Raw genomic sequence first — 18,157 nt, forward strand, 5'->3', positions numbered from 1 at the left:
TATCCCCACTTGTCAAAAAAGCAACCCCTCACTTAACACCTACATCTAGCATTGTTTTAATGGGACCATAGTTAAATTCGTAAAGTGGTGTACATCAACATATAACACTATAATCATCTTATATGGTTAATTGATTTGTGATTGATTTTATAAAATTTAAAAGTGTTGAGACATCTAGGAGCTGGGATTTTGTGCCCGTGATTGAAACTATCCAGACTCAACTGTACAATGGGATATCAAAAATTGAAGAGAACTCTGAAAACTAAAATCATCACCTCTGCATAGATCAAATCAATGATTTCTTAGTTCCTTGAGTAACCATCTTCAAACAATTCAGATGTACAAGCTTGGAATGTACCACACAATATTCGAAGGGATGGACCTCATCTTTATGTAAACTAATCTACCTGATAACACCCTAGATTATGTTCATAATTCAAGTAATTAGCACAACTTTATTCATTTAAAAACTTTAAATAGGGTTGTTATCATTGGATTGGCAATTGAAGATATCAAGGGAATTAGTCCTGATATTTGTCGACATAGAATTTTTATAGAAGAAGGTTCAAAGCCATCAGTACAACATCAGTGATGCCTCAATGCTTATTTGCATGATAGTAAGTGGGTTAGTCCAATTCATGTAGTGCCCAAAAAGACAGGAATCACTGTCCTGAAACACCAAGATGGGGAAGAAATCCATACTAGGGTGGCTTCGAGCTGGAGGGTGTGTATTGACTATAAAAAGCTAAATTTATCAACTAAAAAAGATCACTACCCTTCACCTTTTATTCATCAAATCCTTGAAAAGTTAGCTGGACAGAGTTTCTAATGTTTTTTGGATGGTTATTCAGGTTATAACCAAATTGGAATCCATGAAAATGATCAGGATAGGACAACATTCACAAGTCCACTCGGAACCTTTGGCCTATGTAATGCACCCGCAACGTTTTTATGGTGCATGAGGCTATGTTTTTTGGTCTCATTGGTACATGCCTAGAGGTTTTCATGGATGACTTTTTCGTGAAAGCGGAGGGCCATATGCATAAATATCTTTTGGGCGGTCTCAGTTTGTACGTGCAAATATTTTTGGGGACTTTTGTGCACACTTCTAACTAGTTGTTTTTTGCGAGGCCACGTGTTCAAATCTTGGCCGTCGGATGAGAACCCAATTGCTGAAATGCAAAGATTCAAGTATCTCTCCTAGATAGTAAGTTTACCGCACGTGCTGCGCATACAACGCGCATGCACAGGAAGTGATGTGGCAGTGCATGATTGGATAGCATTACTAAAAGTGCACAGGTATGTGCAAATCGCCACATACTATGTTTATTTTTAATTTTTTTTTCCTTTCTTATTCAGCCAGGAGGTATGTGGCATGCCGAGAAAGAGCCCAAAAATTTGAGTCTAAAATTTGCAAGCCAATGAGAGATCTTCACGTGATTGTGTGTTTCAAAATTTAAAATTAAATAAATAAAAATTGATCCAATGGCTTAGATTGGTCAATTTTGATTTATTAATAACTTTTGATCCTGAAGTTGCTTTTCTCGATATTCTCTTTCAATCACTTATTGGGGGTAAATGGTAATTTTTACTATTTAACATAAGTATTAAAAGCTGAATTTCGAGATGAGGAGATCATTCTGGAAGGGGATCTTTCATAGCTGCAAGATAGAGAGGAGAACCAGCTTGATCAAGCCTACTTGGTACTTTTTATGTCATTGTATTTGAATTTCTATTGTAATTTGGATGATTTTTTATCGAATTTCTTCATCGTTCTTCTTGATCTTGGTCTGAATTTCTGAATCACCAGGCTTGAGTGAAATGTACAAGTCCTTATTAGGATTCGGAGGAGTGAGCATTGAAATGATCTAACTGTTCCAATTGAAAATTAAGATAAATAAAAAATTATAAAAAGTTTAATCTCTAGGAGGATTAGATTGTGTTTATGAGAAAGTAGTCAGTGAATTTGGATTCCCAATTTCCCCAAACAACCAAAATCAAATTATCTTCTAAATCTCCCTACTTGACCCTTAAGATATTTTTTATTGGATCATAGAAGTCAATCTAGAGCTCTTGACATCTTCTGTGTTTCCTATCTCTTCTACCCTTGATTCTAAATTATTTATCAAATCAGGGTAATTTAATCTTCATTGAGGATTAAAATAACTCTAATTAGGGTCAAATTATTCAAGTAGATAACTGATTAAATTCCTTACTAGCTTTCCTTGGACGATACCTATACTTACCATTATACATCTTAAGTTAAGGTTTATAAATTTTATTGTATAAGCTATAATCAGCAATGATAAGGGATAAAATAAATTTGCATAATTCACCTCTTATTTTTTGGCTTATCAATTGTTGTCGTTGCAGGTAAACAATGCTATGGAATTTCGATTTGTTTTCATTTCTACCAAATGAGTATTTTTAAAATTCTCTTCGAAATCATTTTGATTTAATTTTATATAAAGTGCTTATATTAATCTAATATACATTCTTGCATTACATTTTATTTTAAATTCTTGACTTAGTTGCTTAGAAAGTGCTAAGTGTTGATCTCACATCTTCTCGCACTAAATTTTATTTCTAATAAGAGACTATCATTATTAATCTAATATTTCAAAATTGTCTTGTGGCTAACGACAAATGGGTGCATTGATTTTAAATTAGTGATTTTTATGAAGCTTATGGCAGGGTTTGAATCAGAGAATATTGACAGAACTGAACCAGTAGTGATGAGGTTAGTGCGATCTTCATCTTTTTCTAACTCACATATTTGTCCTTTGTCATATGTTATCATCACTAGTAGCCTAGGTTTTCACTATCATGCACACCACCTCCAATGCTGCAATTCGTGGGCACATATGTGCCTCCATATCTGTTGCACCAGCAATTTCCCCTATAAAAGTTTTTAAAAATTTTTAAAGTCACTCTATAAAATTTAAATAAACTAGGTTAAATAGGATTAATATTTTATGACCTTCCTATAATTACCTTAAATAACTTTCACTAGTTTTCTCTACTCAAATTAGTTTTAATTCCTACAATAAATAAAAAATTCAGAAAGTAGAAATTTAAAGATAAAATTTAGTTATTCCATAGTTGTGTTGAGTCGATACGACCCTTAATCGCTCAATGTTTGTAAGAGAAATTATCAATATTATTGTATAAACAGGAAGCCATAAGCCTCATATTTACCCTAATTTCTGGTTCATTAATCCTCCATACAGAGGTTGGCATTTTGACAACACAATCACCTTCGTGGGTTTATTGTTGCATCTAAGATAACATAATTTGGGATGTCTTGATTAGAAGCTAATGAATGATAGCCAAAATACCATCATCCATCCACAAGGTGTCTTTGGTGTCTTGGGTTTAAGGAAAATTATACCTCATTGACTATAGGTATGATTACATTTAGGGATTCATACGAATCAATTCATTGAACTCTTTTCCTAAAGGGGACCCTCTCTCTATCCTCAATGTACCCTCATTAATGGCTGCAGGATCAGCCATACTCATCATATGAGTATGGCAATGAGTAAGAGAGGCAATAACAACAAAAGCTGGTTGTGGGTGGCTGGAGTTGGCCCCTTGAGATGCCTGGTGTGGTCGGGTCTGGTTTGACTTAGTCAAGACTAGTTAAACCCCATTTCATGATGCCTCACCCTTTTTCAGGCTTAACTAAAACTTGTACAGATCCAGAAGTGTAACACCATTGAGTTCTTTGCTACCCCTCACATCGACTAGCTAGCGAATGGGCACGCATACGGCTAGCCTGCTGTATGTCAAGCAAATATAATGCAGGTCAATGGTAGTGGAGAGAAAAACATGATATTGAGCGGGCAAATGATAGAATTTTTGTGATTATATATAAATAAACTAGCTATGTACATATGGTCTAGGAAGATAGAGGTATGGATTTTAGAGAGAAAAAGTTGTCAAATTAAAGAGATAGAGAGAAAGTGAAGAAATAGTGAAGGTGATGTTGGGAATGCACTTTAACGTTAAATATGAATGATTATTTTAATGAAACTTAAGAGAAATAAACTTAATATCTAGATAAAGGTTTAGAAAGAGAAAGAGACAATTATAGATAGATAAGGGGGGAAAGTGTTTAAAGTAGGTAAAAGTGGAATGAAGGGGAAAATGTCTCTTGGGGCTTCAATTTTGAATGCTTATATTTTTTTAGGATAAGCTTTTGAATGACAACTTCAAAAAACTTACATGAAGCAATTTTAATAACATATACCCTAGATAATGCCTTGTTTTGTTGACTATCCACCTGATATAGCACATCCAGAGAGATTGGGGAAGAGATTATTTATATAGATGGGATAATTAAGGAAATACCCCTTGATGGTTTTCTATTCTCTTTCATTGCCTTTCATGCATATTTTTTCCATTCGTCTAGGCATTCCTTCTAATTTCTTCTGTGATCTTTCAAGAAGTTATTGAGGGAAAAATATCTGGATCAGGATATAACCAGAATCTTCTGATTTCACCTTTGCAATCCCACAACCGTATCTGACCCCTTTAAGTTCATTTGCCAAATAAACTAGCTTCAATCAATGCTTCATCTCAATGATAATTATACATTTTAATTCCCAAAAATTTCAATACACATTACATTATAAAATGGTCATCAGTAATAAGGCTCAGTTCAATTCATTCAACCAGATTGGGCTAAAACAGCCAATAATGTACAGAAAAGAAAAATTATAAATGACATAGTGGTATTCAATTAATATAGGTAATAACATGTGGTGGCAACGACGTCCACGCATCAACATCGGATGCGTCACCACCGTCGTTCGAAGTCAATACGACCGCTGAAGACTTGCCACCATCATCACCAAAGAAAATCTACATGCCGGCATCAGACACGTCTCCACCCACGCACGCCCCCTCACGCATCTTGACACGTCGCCAAAGGCAGATCCAGAACTTCCCCGTGACATGACGCAAAACCACGTCGCCCGTCAAGTCAGCGCTCATCTTTATTTTTATTTCTTTAAACTGTATTTTCTCTTTCCTCCAAGGCCTATATGTATAGGCCAATGTTTCAAAAAACAGTTAGGCAGTCATTATTCAAGAATTGAGTTTGTTTTTAACTCTTCTTGGAGGACTGCCCAGCCTCCCCTATCCCTTCTCCAACCCCGCCGCCACCGCCTCCGCCGCTACCGCCGCCTTGCGTCGCCGGCCATCTTCCTCCCCATCCTCTTTTCCCCTCTCCATCCCTCTGATGGGGGGAGCATCCAGCCGACGCCAGGACACGACGAATCCAGCCACGCCGGGCTGCTCGCACCGATGCTCGCCATCCGCGGTTTAAGTACTCCGCGTAAGCATCTTATTTTCGTCTTTTACTTGTTTTGTCTTTGTGTTATTTTCGTCTTGGATTTTACGGCCTGGGCTGGTGTTTTAGGCCTCGTCCACGTTATGTTTTAATTTGCTTGTAACCGTTAAAGAGAGGCCAAACCACGTCTCACGACGGTTCGTCCTCTCCACGTTCTCACTTGGCACCTATCCTCACTATATAAGGGGATAGCATGCCCAAGTTAAGGTAGGCAATTGTTGAAGGAGAATTTCTCAAAGTTTTCTCCTTATCTTAGTGATAGATAGCGACTAGAGTGTGGAGAGGAGTGGCTACCCTTGTCCACGTCGAGATTACTCCGAGGGATAGAGCCCGCGCCGTCACGTCGAGACCACTCCGTGATGACGTGTTCCAACGTCCTCGTCGAGATTACTCCGAGGCCGCCTAAAGATTCAAGAATCCGACATCTCTTGAAGCTGGAAGACTCCTCCGTCGAGACTACTCCGAAGGAGTTCGAAGATTCAAGAAGTGCCGCCATCATCTTCCGTCAAGGCCCCTCCACTGCCATCAAGAATCCTCCGATCGATCAAGAATTCACCTATCCCTTGGATTCTTGAGTGGTTGTTCTCCAAGAATTTCTTTCTTGGAGGATTGCCCCCGTCTGAACCATCGCCACCATCGCCGATCGCCCTGCACAGGCCACACACAGGCACCCTGCCCGCGCGCTCAGCCCCACCCTCCCTTTGCATGCCTCCGCCAGGCCGCCTCCGCCATCCGCCCTGCACAGGCCGCGTGCAGGCACCCTACCCCCACGCTCAGCCCCGCCCTCCCTTTGCACGCCTCTGCCAAGTCGCCTCCGCCATCCGCCCTGCACACGCCGTGCGCAGGCACCTGCCCGCACGCTCAACCCTGCCCTCCCCTGGCACGCCTCCGCCTTCCGCCCTGTACAGGCTGCATGCAGGCACCCCAGCCCGCGCGCTCAGCATCGTCGCTCCTGTCCACCTCCGCCCGGCCATCTCCACCGCCCGCTCTGCAAGGACCGCGTGCAGGCTTCTTGCCCGCGCGCCCAGCCCATTGTCTGCCACCCACTCGCCGCCGACGCAAACGTCCTGCTGCGCGCGCCCTGCGCACCACTATGCGCGCCCCTCCGGCTCGCACACAGGTCACAGCCGGCGCGGCCGACACCACCTCCGCCTGTTCCATCCGCCGCCATGTGCAGACGCCCGGACCCGCGCCATGCGTGTCGATCCGTCTTCATCACCAGCATCCTGAACACTTACTGCGCCGTGGACTATCGACAACAAGGTACCTATTCGCCTCCCATCCATTAATTCCAGCATGATTACCTGCCTCCAGTGTCGTCACCCACTATCTCTTCCTCTGCCTTGAATTGCTCTGATAATTGCTATAGGGTAGCCACCCTATCGAGAGATAGGATTTCTTGCGGTAGAAGGTTACTCGTTGATTCTTAGATTTGGGACAACTCTGGGCCGTCAAACGCCCCTCACTCCTAGACGTCGTGATGGTGCACGCCATCAAGGATCGTCATCGACGTCATCCGCGCCCTGCGCCCACGACGTTGAAGACTGGGTGACCTTGCTCCGGTTATCTTCCTTGCTTTCCGTTCTCTTTCGTTCATGTTTTGTTTTACCCCGTCTCTTCCGACCGTTTTTGTCCTGTTTCGTCGCTCCCGCGATGGTCGTGTCTCGTTGTTTTTCCACCGAGGGGATGGATGTCTCCATCCACCCTTCTCCCCTCGTTTCTTGCCCCAAATTCCCCCTCATTTCCCCTTTATTTTCTTCTGTTCTGTCTTGTATGTGTTAAGGGGAGCCCATTTAGAAGGGCCCCCAAGTCGGACCCATGATGGCCCACTTAGGGCCCAACTCTTCTCCCCGTTATAAGGGAAGAGAGGGCGCCCTAGGTCGAGGAGACCCATTTTCTTTCAGTAAGGCATTTTATCGAACAGGTTGTGGGTCTCAATTCCTCGTTTGAGAAGAACAGAAAGAAGAGGAAGAAGAGGGAAGAAGAAGGGGAAGGAAGAGGAAGGGAAGGGAAGAAGGGAAAGAGGAAGAGGAAAGGGAAGGAGGGCCGCCGCCATCATCGTGCGCCACCCGCCCTCATGCAGCCGCCACTCGAGCCGCCGCTCTGACGCCGCCGCGTCGCGCGCCGAAGCGCCGCCGCCTGCGCGCCGCGCGCCGCGCGCCGCGTTGATCGCACGCGCCGCCACGCACCGCGCGCCGCGCGCGCCGCGCCCGCGCCGCCGCCGCGCGCGCCGCCGCGCCGCCGCGCGCGCACGCTGCGCGCCGCCGCCGCTCGCATGCGCGCGCGCCGCCGCTGCTGCGCCGCCAGCACCACCGCTGTGTCGCCGCGCGCCGCTGTGTTGCCGCGCGCCGCCGTGCCGCTGCACCGCTGCGGTGCCATCTCGCCGCTACCGCGCGCCGCCGCTGCCGCCGCCCGCTCATGCCCTCGCCAGGCCGTCGCCCCATGCTGCGCCCGCCGTGACTGCCGACGTCCGACCGCGGCAACACCACCGCCATGCTCGCGCCGTCGTCCCACTGCGCCGCTCGCCGATGACCATGCTGCCCTGCACCGCTCCGTGCCATCCGCGCGTCACCGCCACTCCGTTAGATAGGCGCTCCGACGCCTAGACCTCGACGACCGATGACGTAGGACGACTATGGGGTAGGCGAGGAAGGGCAGGACGACAGGACTAGGGGTAGGATAGGCGTGAGGGGTAAAATAATCCACAGAAATTCACGGTCGGATCCGGACTTTAAAACCGATGAAAATCTGGTGGTGCAGCTCCGACCCTTATCGAGGGCAGGAGTACTGTCTTCCCCCACCACGACGATGCCTAAGCACCGAAATCAATACGTCGAATTCGCGTCGCGAGGAAACACTCGAGAGGTAGGTTGAAGAAGCAGAGAATCCAAACCAATTCAGATTCCGACGGCGGTGGAAACTTCCCGAGAAAACACTGGACGGAGAACACGTCGACACCAAAGAGTTCAGGCGTACCTCAGCACCGCAGTGCGTGAAGAGGTTGCGGGCAATTCTGAACGTAACGAGGCTGGGCGAATCCGGGCGTTGAGCGGCCCACTAGACGAGGACGAGGCTGGACGTTCCAGGCGTTGAACGGCCCTGGTTAAGTGTGGTTGTCGTGGGCGCAGCGTCAAGAGTGGGCGAACACCCGCGCGCGGAGTGCGGCGGAGCGCACCCGAGCGTGCGCAGCGCGCGCGGCTTGAAGCGCCGACGGCGTCCGGACAGGGGCAGCCGGAGTGCGGTCTTGGGCGGCCCTGGCGAAGGCTGTCGGGGCAGGTAAGGGCAGCGCTGGTGCGGCGCGCGAACGGCGCGCGGGCGGGGTGCGGGCGGCGCGCGGGCAGTCTGGGTGGCCCCTTGGCGGACTACCTGGGTAGCCTTGGGCCAGAGAGAGAGAGGAAGAGAGATAGAGAGAGAGAGAGAATGGAGAGAAAGAGAGAGAAGAGAAAGAGAGAGGAGAGGGGAGGCCGACGTCACAAGGCCGCGGTAGTGGCGGCAGCGGCGGCGGCGACGGCGACTAGGGTTTGGAAGGTGGAAGATAGGGGAGGCTGGGCAATCTTCCAAGAAGAGTTAAACAAAAACTCGATTCTTGAATTAAGATTGCCTAATGTTTCTTGAAAACAATGGCCTATATAGGCCTTGGAGGAAAGAGAAATGACGAAAATAAAGACGAAAATAAAGACATGCGCCGTGTCACGCCAAAGGGCAGTTGTGGATCTGCCTCTGGCATCGTGTCATGACGCGCGTAGGGACGTGCGTGGGTGGAGACGTGCTTGTCGACGGTTGTGGCATGTTGACTTCGGTTGACTCCGGTTGACCGTGGTCCTTAGCGGGCGTGTTGACTCCGGTTGACCGTGGTGACGTGTTCGATGCTGAAGTGTTGGCATCCTCGCCATCAACCGATCTTTACCAGCTGCTCTGGCACCATCGCTGCCCGTCGAGCCACCGTGATCTCTCTGGTACCCGTCATCCAACCCGCTTCGACATCGGCCGTCGTCAAATTCCTGCACTTCGAGCCCGTCGTCGACGTACGCCGTACTCTCCGACGCTCGTTTATTTATTCCTTGCAGTATCTTTTCGTTTCGACTCCACCTTGCTCGGGCTAGGTAGGTGAGTGTGGTAAAATGAGAGAAAACTACGATTTGAGTGTCTATAGTGCGGACGAGTCCGTCCGTCACGTGCGAGCCCTACGGACTGAGTCCGTTCGGCCGTAGATGCCTCCGTCTCTCCAACGAGGTTCGAGAGGCCCCCGTCGCCGTCACCCGGTGACTCTCGTCCAAGCTTGGAGCTCGGTGCCTCCCTCGAGTCGGAGCCTGCACGTACGACACGTAGGGCATTCTACATCCACGTAGTTACATACCCGTTAGGGTATCGTCGGACGACACATCGCCGCTCCCGGTACACATCCTTTATCGTCGCCGAGCCATCATACTCGGTGACGACAGGACGACGTCCTGTGCCTACGTCCTGCATCACGTCGTAGTTGGTCTCGCAAGGTCATTGGGAGTCTCATCTGAGCAATATCTCCTCCGTGGACATCATCGTCCGTCGAACCTCATTGGGAGTCATCTAGTTATGCTTAGTGAGGGTCTTTAAATTTGCATACATCTCATACAGTTAACTACAAAGCTCAACCCCTTATCATTCCTGTGACGTAATACGAGCCACTCGATCCCAGCACGATCATCGTATTACATCACCTGCTCTCTCTCCTTCTCTCTTGTCTCTCTTCTCTCTCCCCCTCTCTTCCCTCGCCCTTCGCCACCCGAGGCAGCCATCCCAGGACGTCCAAAGCAGCCGCCCTTGGCCGCCCAGGGCTGCTACCCCAGACAGCCAAAGGCCGCCACCCCAAGCCGCCCAGGGCAGCCCACCCTAGGCCGCCTAGGGCCGCCACCCTAGGCCGCCCAGGGTCGCCACCCCAGGTCGCCCAAGGCTGCCGCCCCAGGTCGCCTAGGGCATCCCACCTTAGGTCGCCCAGGGCCGCCACCCCAGGTCGCCCAGGGCAGGCTACCCTAGGCCACCCAGGGCAGCCTGCCCTAGGCCGCCCAAGACAGCCAACCCTAGGCCGCCCAAGGCTGCCGCCCACGACCGCCCTAGGCCGCCACCCCAGTCCGCCCCGGACAGCCAGCCCTAGGCTGCCCAAGGCTACCGCCTAGGGCCGCCCAAGGTTACAGCCATCCTTGTGCAACCCAAGGCGCGTCATCTGCACTGGTGCCCGCGCACGCCTGCCTTGTCCGTGTCCGCTCATCCGTCTCGCCTTTTGCCGAGGCCGTACAACACCCGGAACGCCCAGACCCTCTCGTCTAGTGGGCCATTCAACGCCCGGAATTGTCCAGTCTTGTCAAGACCAGAATTCCCCGCAACCTCTTCACGCACTACGGTGTTGAGGTACAGCTGAACTCTTTGGTGTCGACGTGTTCTTCGTCTAGTGTTCCGTGAGATTCTCCACCACCATCAGATCTGATTTCATTTGGAATTCCCTAAAATTCTCTCTATCATGAGTTTCTCTCGTGACGTGAATTCGAGTATTGAATTTGGTGCTTCAGCATCGTCACGGTGGTTGAAGACAATACTCCCGCCCTCGACGAGGAACGGGGCTGCACCACCAGTATTTCATCAGTTTTATGTTCCGAATTCGATCGCGTGAAATTCTATGGTCTATTTTATCCATCCATTAAAATCTGTTAGTACCCTCCACCCGTCGTTGTCTTATCCATCCCCATAGTCGTGCTTTTACCTAGCTGTCCTGCATCAAATTGGTATTAGACCCTAACCTGTGTCAGCCAAGTCGTTTCCACCATCGTAGTCGTCATCAATCATCAGTCCCATTGCATCCATCTACATTCAGGCAAACGAGTCTCCGCTCCAATGATAGACCAACCCCAAGATGGTCATGAGGTGTCCATCCCCGTCCATGAGTTGTCCTCGTCTATCCCATTGACCTCCTCTCGTGGGGACATCGATCGCGTGTTAGACGTGTCCAAAACAGTTTTCATGATGTGAATACACAAATTACCAACGTGGACAACCGTTTAACCAGTTCGATCGATGCGGTTAGTGAACATACTTACCAACTCGAGAATCAAGGTCATGATCGACATTGCCATGATCGCAAATACCACTATCCGCTTGAACCCAAATCTTGAGATCATGATAGGAATCATCATGATTTCGATGATCCTATCCGATCCGAGAATAGGTCCGGAAGTCAAAATCAGAATTGTCCTGAATGAGACAATCTGATTCATCTGGAGATTCGAACTCCAGCCCGTGAAAGGAATCGTCGAGAGGATTACTATCCGCCTGAGCCTAGAATCCCAGGCCAGGATAGGAATCGTCCCCCACAGAACGATCCCTATCCACCTGTGGATAGAGACCCGGTACACGATGGAAATCGTCCGCCACGAGACAATTACCATCCACCGGAAGAGAGGATCCCAGAGCGTGATAGGAATCATCCCCCTCAGAATGATCCTTATCCTCCTGATGATAGACACCGTGGGTGGAACGGGAATCGTCTGGACAGGAACGATCCTTATCCACCCAAGGATGTAGCACCCCCTCGCAATCATCACCGTGCGGATCACGACAACCAGTGCAACAAATCCAACGTAGTGTCAAAGTCGATGTTCCGTACTATGAGGGATCTAGGGACCCTAAAGAGTATCTTGAGTGGGAGTCTAAATTAAACAGCTATTTCAACAGGTACAATATGCTTGAGTTGCAGAAGGTCCAATACGCTGAGATGAGACTAGGTGGACAAGCGAAAATCTTTTGGGAAAATCTTGAATTTTCGATTTATAACCCTCGTGAGGCACCCATAGATACTTGGCCCCAAATGAAGGACAAACTGCATGAGAAATATGTTCCCCTTGCTTATTTAGATAACCTTCTTGATCAGTGGCATAAACTACAGCAGGGTAGACGTCCCGTCTCTGAATATATTACTCAATTCAAAGAATTCTACATGAGGTGCCGAGTTGAGGAGAATCCTCGAGTCGTTATTTCCTGATTTAGAGCCGGTCTTAATCCTCATTTAGAGACAGAATTACTTGTTCGCACGGCCACTACACTGGAGCAGGCCTATCAGATTGTAGAAGATCTAGAGCTATGTCAAAACCTATACCATACCCCCGTCTGCAATCGTCCTACTCTCACCGATCGGTCTCATTCTTCCAATCCCTCTTACCCCAATTGTGTGGCCCAGCGCAACGCCCCATTAGCTCTCCCGGCACCACCACCAGCTCCCACTCCTACTCGCACTCTCACAGAGCACCATCCTCCAGCTCCGACACTGAGCTCCACTACGCCCAACGCCCATACCTCATCTTCCCTTGATTCCACTGCTAGAGCCCCTCCTCAACCAAATCCCGCACAAATCGGTCCATCTGGCTTAACTTGCTTTAAATGCCAGGGACGCGGTCATAGAGCTTCCCAATGTCCGTCACGAGCTTTACACATAGGACATGAGCCCTTCGACGGTGAGCCCACCGTAGATGAGCAACCTATTGATGAGGAGTATAGGGTAGAGAGTTATGTTGTGGATGACTTCGTGCACGAGGAAGGATTAGTGAGTTTCATTGGCATCACTGACTGTCCACCGTCTCTTCCTCGTTACGACCTATCTACGTCAGTTAGGGGAATCGTCCGTTACAACCTTACCCAGCCTTCCACTGATAATTCCGCTTTGAGGACATCCATATTTTACACATATTTTAAGATTGGTGATAAGATGTGTAAGACGATCGTAGATAACGGTAGTTGTATCAACGCCGTATCCGATGTCATGATGTCACGTTTGGGATTACCAATGATTGATCATCCTCACCCATGCTACCTCAATCCCCGTGAAGAGTCAATGTCGTCTTCCTTTGAAGGTTCAATCATACGAGGAAGAGATATTGTGTGATGTCTTACCCATGAAGGTGGGCAGCATTATCCTCGGCCGCCCTTGGTTGTATGATAATGATGTACACCTCTATGGTTGGAGCAATACCTGCTTGTTCATCCATCAGGGCAAGGAGCTTACATGGCACCCTTACACTCATAACCCGCAGAGGTCCTCACCAAAATCTCCTTCCTTAGGTCTATGTATTCTTAGTGGTTCCCAATTTCAAAAGGAGATAGATAGTGAAATGTATATTTGCTTAGCCATGATTCCTGATCATTCCCCTGAGGATTCCACTTCACCACCATCGGAGGTTTCCAAATTGCTAGCTGAATTCGAGAGTGTCTTCCCCGAGGACTTACCCAATGAATTACCCCCTATGCGACAAATCTAGCATGCCATTGATTTCGTTCCCGGATCCTCGCCGAATCTTCCCCATTATTGTATGGATCCCACGCAGTACAAGGAGCTTCAGCGCCAAGTCCAAGAGCTCTTGGACAAGGGATTCATTCAGGAGAGCCTCAGCCCATGCGCCGTCCCTGCACTACTAGGTCCCAAAAAAGACGGGAGTTGGCACATGTGCATTGATAGTAGAGCCATCAATAAGATTACCGTCAAATATAGGTTTCCTATTCCTCGCATTGATGATATGTTTGACATGATGGCTGGTTTGATGATTTTCTCCAAAATCGATCTTAAAAGTGGTTATCACCAAGTCCGTATCCGTCCGGGAGATGAGTGGAAAACTGCCTTCAAAATCAAGGACGGACTATATGAATGGAAAGTCATGCTCTTTGGTTTATCGAACGCACCCAATACTTTCCAGCAGTTGATGAACCACATTCTTAGGCCATTCATAGGAAACTTTATCGTAGTTTATTTTGACGACATTCTTATCTACAGCAAATCCAAACTCGATCATGTCCATCACCTACGTCTAGTATGTGAGGTCCTGAAAAACGAACAGTTATATGCACATCCCAAAAAGTGTTCGTGTCTTGTCGATCATGTCTCTTTCCTAGGTTTTATCCTATCAGCACGAGGAGTTTCTGTCGATCCGGCCAAAATAGATGCCAAACACAATGGCCGACTCCTAGGAACATCCACGACGTTCGTAGCTTCTATGGCCTAGCCACTTTCTATAGGCGATTCATCTTAAATTTTAGTACTATAATGGCACCCATGACCGAGTGTTTAAAGGGAAATCATTTCGAATGGACTGATTTAGCGCAGAAGTCCTTTGATGATATTAAGCTTAAGATGACACAAGCTCCCATCCTCCGTTTACCTGATTTTGATAAAGTGTTTGAGGTCGCTTGTGATGCATCGGGATTAGGAATTGGCGGAGTCCTGAGTCAAGAGAACCATCCCATAGCTTTCTTTATTGAAAAGTTGAATGACACTAAGCTCAAATATTCCACCTATGACAAAGAGTTCTACGCAATTGTTCAATCCTTACGTCATTGGCGTCACTACTTGCTCTCTAGGGAATTCGTTCTCTACTCCGATCATGAAGCTCTGAAGTATCTCCATTCTCAGCAGAAATTAAATTCTAGACATGCAAAATGGGTTGAATTCATCCAGTCGTATACCTTTGTCCTTAAACATAAGAGGGGAGTCGAAAACCGAGTGGCCGATGCCCTTAGTAGACGTGTCCACCTCTTGAACGTAATGAAGGTAGAAGTTGTCGGATTTGAACAAATGAAGGATCAATACCCCGATTGCCCCAACTTTGCTCCCGTTCTCCAGACCATAGGCAATTACCAAAATCATGAAAGCCAAGATTATATCTTAAAAATGGGTTTCTATTTTATGACCGCCGCCTATGTATTCCACAATCTTCCCTTAGGGATTTCCTTGTGTGGTAAACGCATGTCGGAGGCCTTAGTGGTCATTTTGTGAGAGATAAAACCATCGCTATGGTAGAGCATAGGTTCTTTTGGCCATCCCTCAAGCGAGACATAGCTAATATAGTTTCCCAATGTCGTGTATGTGCTCTCGCCAAGCAGGTTAAACAGAACATTGGCCTATATACCCCTCTACTGGTCATGACCAGAATTCCCCGCAGCCTCTTCACGCACTACGGTGTCGAGGTACGGCTGAACTCTTTGGTGTCGACGTGTTCTTTGTCCAGTGTTCTGTGAGAATTCTCCACCGCCATCAGATCTGATTTGATTTGGAATTCCCTAAAATTCTCTCTATCGTGAGTTCTCGTGACGTGAATAGCACACATGTCGACATTGCTGGTGTGTCGGCTACAATGGACGTGGAGCAAGGCAAGAGATCTCATAGAGACAGCCAAAAGCAGCATGGGCTCCGGTCACTATAGATCATAGAGCCGCAAAGTGGCATCGACGAATTGTCCGATGTCAAATGTCGCGAGGCATTTGACATCGGACAATTCCAAGTACCCCCATTGTCAATCAAACGTTGCGAGGCAGGCCAAGCTTCAACTGTCCAGCATCAAACTTTGCGAGGTGGGTCAAGCATCCCAGTGGCGGTCAGACATTGCAAGGTAGGCCAAGCTTCAACCGTCCACTCTCACACTAGCCGTTGAGCGCGTGGATGGGTTGGCAACTCAAGCAAGGCTTCTTCCCGTTTGCACCTTAGGTCACCGGCTAGTCTTACACCAGATCGATGTCGCAATCCCGTGAACCGACACAACGTCCATGGGTCGGTCATATGGGTTTGGGGAAAGCCAACAGAAGCAATTGTACGATGACTTTCGTAATGGCATGACCCCGCAGCTTGGAGACTGTGGTGATTTGTCCGCCGGGTAGAGGTCAGCGTTAGAGGCCGTTCTTGGGAAAACTGGCAGACTGGCAGCACAATCGTGTGGATGTTGACTGCACAACATGCAAAGCCTGCTACGTGATCGTGCAGCCCCGTGACCGTGTGATGGGCGAATATGCGAATAGCGTAGTCACATGGTCGCGCGATAGGTTGTGCAGCGGCACGATGGCTTGGCTGATGGTCCTGAACACTAGGATGCGTAGGTTTGTTTCCCTCCTTCCCTTATTCTCCTTACCCTCTTCTTTCCTCCTCTTCCTCTCCTCCTTCTCCCTTCTCCTCTTGCGGTGAGATTTGAACAAAAAAGTATAACTACAACAATTGAAAATTCACATGGAGAATTCATCCAGAGGTCAAACACGCCAATGGAAGTGGTTGGCTGCCTTAGCGTTAAAGCAGAAGGAAGGGGGGGATAAGGCAGTCTAATACCTCAAAGCTGGAGCTGACGGTTGATACCCCCCCCCCCCCCCCAAACAACCCAAGTTAATGCATGTCGCGCTTGGAATCACGACTTCGACGTGCCTGTGCCAAAGGGCTGATTGAAAGAGTGGTGTAACGGTACAACTCGACGACGGTAGTGACTCACGACATTGGGGAAGAGCATGCCCTGGTCAATGGACAAAGTCAGAGTCGATGGCATACAGGAATGCGCTATAGCACGTTCACACGGCGGCAGTTGTGACGGAGGTCCAAAGGCTTCTTGTTGGCATTAAACCGCAGGGTCAATGTAGTCGACGCCTGATCCTGCTCTATCAGAAGTCAAACAGCCGAGAGGAGGGACGCGATTCAGGGACAGTTGACCTCACTGATGAGACTGTCATGGTGGTCCTTTCTTTTTTTCATTCCTGGAGCTGTTGTTGACCGAGCGAAATCGATTGTGGGTGAGTGGAGGAGAACTGGCGCAATTATTAATGACCCACCGGTTGTTGAGATTGGAGAGTGCAGAAGACTAGACCCAGGAGAAAATGAGCTTGAGGAAAACAAAACCACATGCGTTCTATCAAGGTGGGGGGGGGGGGGGGGAGAGACGTCGGAGCAGAGAGGGGCTAGTGCACCGGGAAGATCATGCCACAGTCAGGAGGGGAATGAAAAGAGGACTAAGGGAACCCTAAGAAAACAGAAACTTAATTCTCTTCTCATTTTTTCAAAAAAACAACAGCCTGTTCAGGATGATACCTCCCCCCCCCTTTAGAGTGAAAGGAAGGGGACATGTGTCCTAAAGGGCTTTCTTTAAGGTGAAGAAGCCTAGTGGGCTCCCTGATGGAGAGCGCCATCTTGAGATTGCCGCCACATCTTCAAAGCCATCATCATCATCTTCATCGACCCCTGCCGGCTGGCATCCCGGCCGGTTGGCATGCCAAAGCTATGGTGAAGAAATCCGGGTTTAACACCCTGTGTGAGAAGCACCATCGCGCCAGCGACTGACTCAAATTTCTCGTCGGCTCGTGCTTGTTTATTTTGCCAATTTATCGTGTTTTTGCTACCATCGCCCGTATCATTGTGTTCATATTCGTCCTTATCATCGCATCATTTAATTTTCAAAGTTTATTTTGTTGTAAAAGGGTCCCCTTATTGGAACCCCTCATTTGGACTCTTTATAAGGGCCCATCATGGCCCTATATAAAGCCATGGTGCCGCAGAGCCCTGCCATTCCCTCGAGTCAGTAAACTGGTAGGCCACCACTCCTAGCCAGAAGCTCGGCACAGCGACATGACCCTTCCCTAGTCGCCTCTTCCTTAGCAAACGACTTCTGCCAACGGGGCATGGAACTTCACCCCACAAGTCACTTTCTTGCTTCTCGCGCTTCACAGTTTGATTATCTTTTCCACTATTTTTTCGTCTGCTCTATGGCTTGAGAGAATTATCTACGTCATAGGATTATTCACCGTGCGTGAAATAGAGAATTTCCTTGACAGTGTCGGATCCGCCCGTTCGCGTCAACGGTCCAGACTCTTTCAGACGACAAACATCCCTCACTCCATAGGTCTTTGAGTCTATCACTGGTCATTGGGAGCTCAGCCAGGCCATGGCACTGCTTCGTGACATCACCTGATTTCCGCCTCAGATAAACGTCCTTCTCGTTGTATTTTTTTCTATACTTGCACATATCCTATCACGCCATTGCA

The sequence above is a fragment of the Wolffia australiana genome, chromosome 20 (genome assembly GCF_029677425.1).
Source record: "Wolffia australiana isolate 7733 chromosome 20, ASM2967742v1".
In the NCBI taxonomy this organism is placed as follows: domain Eukaryota; kingdom Viridiplantae; phylum Streptophyta; class Magnoliopsida; order Alismatales; family Araceae; genus Wolffia; species Wolffia australiana.